This window comes from Elephas maximus, chromosome 7 (genome assembly GCF_024166365.1).
Source record: "Elephas maximus indicus isolate mEleMax1 chromosome 7, mEleMax1 primary haplotype, whole genome shotgun sequence".
Lineage (NCBI taxonomy): Eukaryota > Metazoa > Chordata > Mammalia > Proboscidea > Elephantidae > Elephas > Elephas maximus.
The window spans coordinates 112,955,431-112,963,250 of record NC_064825.1 but is presented as its reverse complement, the minus strand read 5'-3'; the positions used below and the strand labels follow the sequence as shown (position 1 = coordinate 112,963,250).

At 39.8% G+C, this 7,820-nt stretch overlaps 1 pseudogene; it reads left to right on the top strand.

Annotated features, from left to right (window-relative positions):
• The first annotated feature begins 6,498 nt into the window (after positions 1 to 6,498).
• Positions 6,499 to 7,480, top strand: LOC126080406 (putative olfactory receptor 5AK3; annotated as a pseudogene).
• The last annotated feature ends 340 nt before the right edge of the window (positions 7,481 to 7,820 follow it).

Below are 7,820 nucleotides of genomic sequence, written 5' to 3'. Positions count from 1 at the left end.
CCCGGAGAAGGACATCGTGCTTGGTAAAGCAGAGGGTCAGAGAAAAGGAGGAAGACTCTCAACAAGGTGGATTGACACAGTGTTTGCTACAATAGGCTCAATCATAACAACAATTGTGAGGATGGCACAGGTCTGGGCAGTGTTTCTTTCTGTTGTACAAAGGGTCACTATGAGTCAGAACCAACTGGAGGGCACCTAACAACAGCAACAACAACAATGAACATTGATTAAACAAGTGAATGAAACAATACTTAAACCCAGGAAACCTGAGGTCTGAAGAGTCAAAGAGGCTCAGTAACTTACCCATGTTCACTCAGTTAATAAATACTAGACTCAGGATTTGGTTCCCAGCAGAAGGACTCTGGGAGTTCATACTTTAAACCTCTATCCCACACAACAGCTTGCCCATCCTCCTAGGAAGAAAATCAGGAAAATAGCCATTTAGTACTTCATGCTAACCACTGGAACATCACCAAATATAAAAAGAGAAGGCAATAAAAGATGAATTCATGACAACTTTTGGTATTCAGTCAGACTCCCTACCAGACTACTTACTGTCTAGAAGACAAAGGATTTCAAGCTTTAGAATCACTTGGCAGTTGAGTTCAAGCAGGATCCATAGAGAGCCTTCTGAACTGACGGTCTGGAACTCCAGGGTAATGCCTGTGGACTTCTTTCCACCAATGGCCACCACAGGGTTAATAAAGCAAAGCATGAATTGGCTTGCATGTTCCTGCGATGCACCGCCTATGTCACTGGTATTTCAAATACCAGCGGTGTCACTCATGGTGGACATGTTTCAGCAGGGCTTCAAGACTAATACAGACAAGGAAAAAAGGCCTGGCAATTTACTTCCAAAAATAGTCAATGAAAATCTTATAGGTCATAACACATTATTGTCCTTGATTTGGACAAATCATCAGGAGGTATCAATCACTGGTGAATGGAGGGCCAGCAAGGTGAGAGAGACCCTACGTGAGATAGATTGGCACAGTAACTACAACGATGGACTCAAACATGCCAGCAAGCTTGAGGAATATGTGGGATCAGGCAACACCTCGTTTGGATGTACAAGAGGTGCTCATGAGCTAGAGTCAACTCATGGCAGCTATCTATCTCTATCTGGAATTATCCAAGTTAGAAAAGCATGTGTTTGCTGTTGTTAGGTACAGAGCCCACTTTGCAAATTCTGACCATGTCAGGCCCAGAGAGTCCTTGAGGTATACGCCAATGATGGCAGCAGTGGCAGTGAAAGAGGGGCATCCAGATTTGGGGAAGCCTTCTGATAATGATAATTATTTCCTGTGAAATTTCTTCCCAGTTCTACAGGTATGTACACATGTATTCCCTCATTTGCTGTTTCAACATCACTGAGGCAGCCATATCTGGTATCATTAGTGCAATGTTACAGACAAGGAGACTCATGTCTAGAGATAGTGGAAGGTCCAGGGTTCAAAACCAGGTTTCCAGAATCCAAGACCAGAGCCAGGCTGGGGCATATGGTCCCTAAGATCATAGAAATAAACAAGATGCAGAGTCCCGAAGATCCAGAAACTTGGAATTAAAAAATAATAATTAGATGGTCTCACATTGTTACAGGACAGGGCTTCCCAGCTCAGGACTAAGCCCTGCTTAAGCTCTTACCTTCTTCTGACCAAGAATGACAAGGAGAGGCTCAGAGATTCCACAAGAACAAACGTTTATTAGAGACAGATAACAGGCTCACGAGGGAGAGAGGGAGAGGGGTTTCCACCTACGTTAGCCTGCAGTCTCTCACTGGACAAAGGATTTCCTAGGGCTTATAAAAGTTTTTAGGCAGGAAAAAGGCATTATCTTTATTCATTAGATGGGTGGAGATTTCTAGGAGAAGGGGAGGGATTATGAAAATCAAACGTGTGTGCAGTTAGAATTCAAGATGGACTTCCTTGCAGAGGTTGCTGGACCAAGATGGAGCCTCTCACAAAGGCTGCCGGCAGGTCAAACGGGACTTATTCTGGGATATCATGCATGTGTGATGCCTCTGGATCTTGGTTCGAGCCCCAGCGAGTGGTCTTTATTCATGTTGTCTCAGGTGGAAGGTCATTCATAGTCCACATTGATCTTTACTGCATATGCTCTGCACCTGGTTAGGCCTTGAAAAACAACTCAGGAAGATTATCAGTAATTTACAGCTAGTCAAGCACACAGGGCCTTGAAATGTAGCCTTTATTTAATTCAGCCAGCCCAATTTCTTCCCTGTCTCAACATGAGAGTCTCAATTCTACACTCAACTCAGCCCCCAGAGTCTGAGATCCTCATGAGATCAATTCCTAATCCCACAGCACTCAAGAAGTAAGTCTTCATCTGTACTAAGTGAAAAAATATCACCTTGGGAGCCATCAACCTGCAGGAGGTTTAGAAAAGGAAATTCTAAAATAAATACTATTTAAAAGAAGTACCTCTTGTATTTTTTCCTAAGCAGACACAAGGTCTGTAGTGTCTGGGAGAAAAATCCAAGTCTAGATACCAGAGAAATGCACCAGGTATTTGATCTTTGCCTCTTTGTAGCATTTCACCTTCATAAAATTAGAAGTGGAAACAGAGTAGCAAGATCTGATGCAGGGGTGAGTGGGGAGTACTTCTGGCATTCATCACCTAAAACAATGCATCAGGTGTTGTCCGTGCTCAATAAAAGTTTTTTGAGTGAAATAATTTGCCTTAGGTAGCAGCTAACACTTTGGGAAAGAGAGAAGTCAGATCTAGACCCAAAGTTTGCTTTAGTTAAGAACATCCCTGAAAGGGTGTCACAGAGAAAAGTCTCCAGATCTTAAATCATTTAAAATATAGAACATTTATTAAGCATTCAAGAGTACATTCAAATGGGGAGCCACAGGTCCACCAGAGTGAAACCAAACAGGTATTAAATGGAAGAACAGTGGACACATTTAAGGAGTTAGAAAAAAGAACCTAAGTTACATCATTTGATTAGAGGTTACAAACATATGTTGACATAAGGCAGGTTCACATGAAGGCAGGGTGCTAGGAGGGGATTGGTTTGGAGTACATGTGTGTTCCCCTTAGACTGGCTACAGAGTGATATTGCAGGGGTATGTGGTGAGAAGGGGGAGGGGTTACAGGACACTCCTTTCTTAGAGCAATTTGCTCGAATGAAACCTTTCTTGTGAACAGTTGCCAGGGAGACTCAGATAAGAGTGGTGCTAAGGCCTTTTCCCTGAGACTTTGTTTCTGCATCTTTATCATGGAAGAAAGACTATTTATTTATTTTTGCAACAGATTTGCCCAATGCAATATGTCGTTTTATTTCTTTCTCTCTCTCTCTCTTTTTTTTTTTTTTGGTTGTGCTTTAGATGAAGGTTTATAGAGCAAATGAGTTTCTCATTGAACAATTAATACACACATTGCCTTGTGACACTGGTTGCCAATCCTATGATGAATCAACACTCTCGCCTTCTTGACCTTGGGTTTCCCGTTTCCAATCCTACAGCTTCCCTGTCTCCTCCTGACTTCTCATCTTTACCCCTGGGCTGGTGTGCCCATTTAATTTCATATACATACATGGTTGAGCTACCTTTATTATTGTGTGTTTTATAGGTCTGTCTAATCCCTTGGCTGAAGGGTGACCCTCAGGAGTGATTTCAGTACTGAATTAAAAGGGTGTCTGGGGGCCATACTCTTAAAGTTTCTCCAGTCTCTGTCAGACCAGTAAGTCTGGTCTTTCAGACCAGTAAGTCTGGTCTTTCTTTGTGAGTTTGAATTCTGTTCTACATTTTTCCCCAGCTCTGTCTGGGACCCTCTATTGTGATCCCTGTCAGAGCAGTCAGTGGTGGTAGCTGGGCAAAATCTAGTTGTGCTGGACCCTCTCTGGTGGAGGCTGTGATAGTTGTGGTCCGCTAGTCCTGTAGACTACTCTTTCCCTTGTGCCTCTTGTCTTCATTCTTCCCTTGCTCCAGGTAGGGTGGAACAAGTGGAGTATCTTAGATGGCCGCTCACAAGCTTTTAAGACCCCACTTTCGCCACTCACCAAAGTTAGGATGTAGAACAATTTCTTAGAAGAAATATTTCTTGAGGCCATCTGGTAGAAAAGTTTTGGTAGACCTTGAGAGTTTACTGAAATTCTTCCAGCTTGAATACAGAGAAAACATCTCCATAATTTTCCGTGGTTGCTGACCAGAGAAAAGACTCAAAGGTGTACAATGTTAAAAGTCTCAATTTGACTTTGCTGAATATAGCAGAAACTGAGGTTAATACAGCCATTTTACTTTGGTCAAAGAGTCTTCAAGGTTTCTCCTTTACAAGGGGTACACAAAAAGTCAGTTGTGCTTTAATGTAGAAACTGCTGCTAATGAGAGCAACACAGGCTTAACTGCGTACAAATATGAGTCTCTTTTTCCTCTCACTCTAAGGTGGCGCTTTGGCTCAAGTTGTCTCCTCTCCTTGGAGTTGCTTTCCCTGGCAGTGCCGATATCCAGCTGGTACAATCCCAACCATATTCCTAAACCCAAATGTGCAGCCACTTATTTCAGGAAAGGTTTCCATACCCCCTAACCAGATACGCTCTTTCCTGGAACCAACATCAGATTTCATCTCCCTTTGGACGCTATTAACCCCGAATTTTTAGCACAATTGACCTAAATATCTTGAGTACTGTGGATGTAACTTACCATTAGGGACCCTAAGTCTCTGCACATAAATTTCAATGTACGCAATGTTTTTTTTCAACTGAATTGACATTTATTGACCCTAAGAATGGTGATACTTTATTTCTCTAATGTCTAATAAAACAGGTGTGGCTTTGACTTAATAAGACTGCTTTATCATTTTGAGCTTTGTTGAATTTTGGGACCATTTTCATTGTCCAAGGCACCTGAGCTCATAGATACAAATGAGTGTACTCCTTCAGCGTGGATTCCTTGGGGTATGCACATTTGTTTCATTACTGCTGATTAAAACATTTCAGGAACTACTTCAGAGGACTGACTCCCTCCTCAGCCTTAAGAGGAAATCTGTCTTATTAGCTCCTTTTGTGTACTGAACTGCGACAGCTCTATGTCCTGAGGAATGAATACCAGTCTACCATTTTAAAATCAACCAACCAATTTGTTTCAGTGCTAGAGTTAAAACTAGCAGCATTTTGACTTGCTGAGACATAATATGTCTGTAACCTGTGCTTCAAAAACAATTTAAGGGACTAAAATACATTCAAGAAATATCTAACAGTTACAAAAAGGTATCTAGAACATACAATGAACACATGTTACTGTTGTATGCCATCAAGTCGATTCTGACTCATCGTACCCTATATGACAGAGTGGAAACGCCTTATACTATTTTCTAGGCTGTAATTTTTAGGTGACCAGATCACCAAGTCTTTTCTCCCCCTGAGAAGCTAGGGAGTTCAAACCACAGACCTTTTGGTTAGCAGCTGACCGCTTAACAATTGGACTACTGGGGATTCTTTCAATGAACACAAAACCAAAAAATCAAACCTGTTGCTGTAGAGTTGATTCCAACTCACAGTGAACCTAAAGAACAGAATAGAACTGCCTCATAGCGTTTCCAAGGAGTGTCTGCTGGATTTGAACTGAGTAACTGCTACACAGGTACCATATAAACTATCATCAACATCACTGAATCACCAATACTACATTGTACTATAAGCAGTCAATAAGCTCTTTTCCTCAACATGATGATTTTAAGATTCAGGTTGATAATCGCAGCTACAGAGAATCCATTTTCACCGCCACACAATGTTCTGCTCTTTTAGATACCATAATTTGTTTAAACACTAGTCATTCATTTGATTACCAATTTATTTCTATTATATCAAATGGCTTCATTTTCATTTTTTTAATTTCAATTTGACAATCTCTGAATTTTAACAATGAGTTTAGCCCACTTACATTTATCTTCCTTACTACAAGGTTTATTTATGCCATCTCATGAGATTTCTATTCATTTTTTCTCTTATCCTCTGTTATCAATTATTTTTGCCTTGTTTTGATTGATAAGTTATAAAAAATCCATTTATTACCCTAAACTTTAAAAAAAAAATCATTTTCATTTTTCAAGAACATGGACTTTGATTAAAATTATAAATACCTGAGAAACACTATCAGTTGTTGAAAAGGCAAATAATCATATTTGAGTATAGCTTTATGCAAATATGGATGCTTGTTTGATACAGTGAAAGAGTGTGTCAATCTACGTTTCTTAGAACCACACATATTAGAAATCATCTTCTATGACAATCTTCTTTATTTTGAAAATGAATTTCTAACTCAAGTGTCACTGCTTTCCTGGTGGTATTTTACCAAGGATATAGAAAAAAAAATATTTGAGAATCAATAAACACTGTTATGTTTGTCATGAAAATCCAAGTCAAAAAGGTAGCCTGAAACAAGACAGCTCCCCCCCGCCCGCCTTTTTTTTTTATTTCAAGACATTGCAAAGATTTCACTTCTTGGTCCTTCTCTTGGTCCTTCCTAGATCGTGGTAGCCATGACACAAGGAGATGATACAGAAGTTACTGAATTCTTTCTTCTTGGATTTGGTGGCCAACACAAGTTTCGGTATGTCCTCTTTATTGTATTTCTAGTGATCTATGTGACCTCCATAATGGGTAATATTGGAATGATCCTACTCATAAAGACAGATCCCAGGCTTCAAACACCCATGTACTTTTTCCTACAACATTTGGCTTTTGTTGATATCTGTTACACCTCTGCCATTACTCCCAAGATGCTGCAAAACTTCATGGTTGAAAATAAGTCAATATCTTTTGTGGGATGTACAATACAATTATTGATTTATGGAACATTTGTAACTGCTGACTGCTACCTCCTGGCTACCATGGCAGTGGACCGGTATGTAGCCATCTGTAACCCACTTCACTATCCCACAGTCATGTCTCGAAGAGTCTGCATCCAGTTGGTAGCAGGTTCATATGTTTTTTTTTTTTTTTTTTTTAGGCTCAATAAATGCCTCCATACACACAGGTTTTACATTTTCACTGTCCTTCTGCAAGTCCAATATCATCAATCACTTTTTCTGTGATGGTCCCCCAATTTTTTCCCTTTCATGCTCTAGTATCAAAATCAACATCTTGCTGCTTGCTGTCTTTGTGGGGTTTAACTTGATGTTCACTATGATGGTCGTCATCTTCTCCTACATATATATCCTGGGTGCCATCCTAAAGATGTCTTCTACTGCAGGGAGAATGAAAGCCTTCTCCACATGTGCCTCCCACCTGACAGCAGTCACCATTTTCTATGGAACCCTCTCCTACATGTACTTACAGCCTCAATCTAATAATTCAGAGGAAAATATGAAAGTGGTCTCCACATTTTATAGTGTTGTAATCCCCATGTTGAACCCCCTGATCTATAGCTTGAGAAATAAGGAGGTAAACGAAGCTCTAAAACTGATGGGAAAGAAGTTCTGGACTGGACTTAACTTATTAAAATGTATCGCAGCAAAGTGACGGGCATAGATGCTTTAAAATTTTTTAATGTTTCTAAAATTATAGGCATGATCACATCTAAAATTAGTGCTAACTCATACAATACATAACATCTTAGAATGTGGGAAATACAGTAAAAACATCACCTGAGACTAGTTTTTCCTGGAAAATGGTTTGAGAAATATATTTCACACAACCCATGAAGGAGGATTTTATCAAGATTATTCATAATATTAAGAAGCACGTATAAAGTTTGTAAACTAGTTACTTGAAGTGTATTTCAAATAGTCTTAAAGACTAGTAAAACATTTATTTGCATATAATCAATGTTAAAACAAAGTTCATAATTTTCCATTTCTAT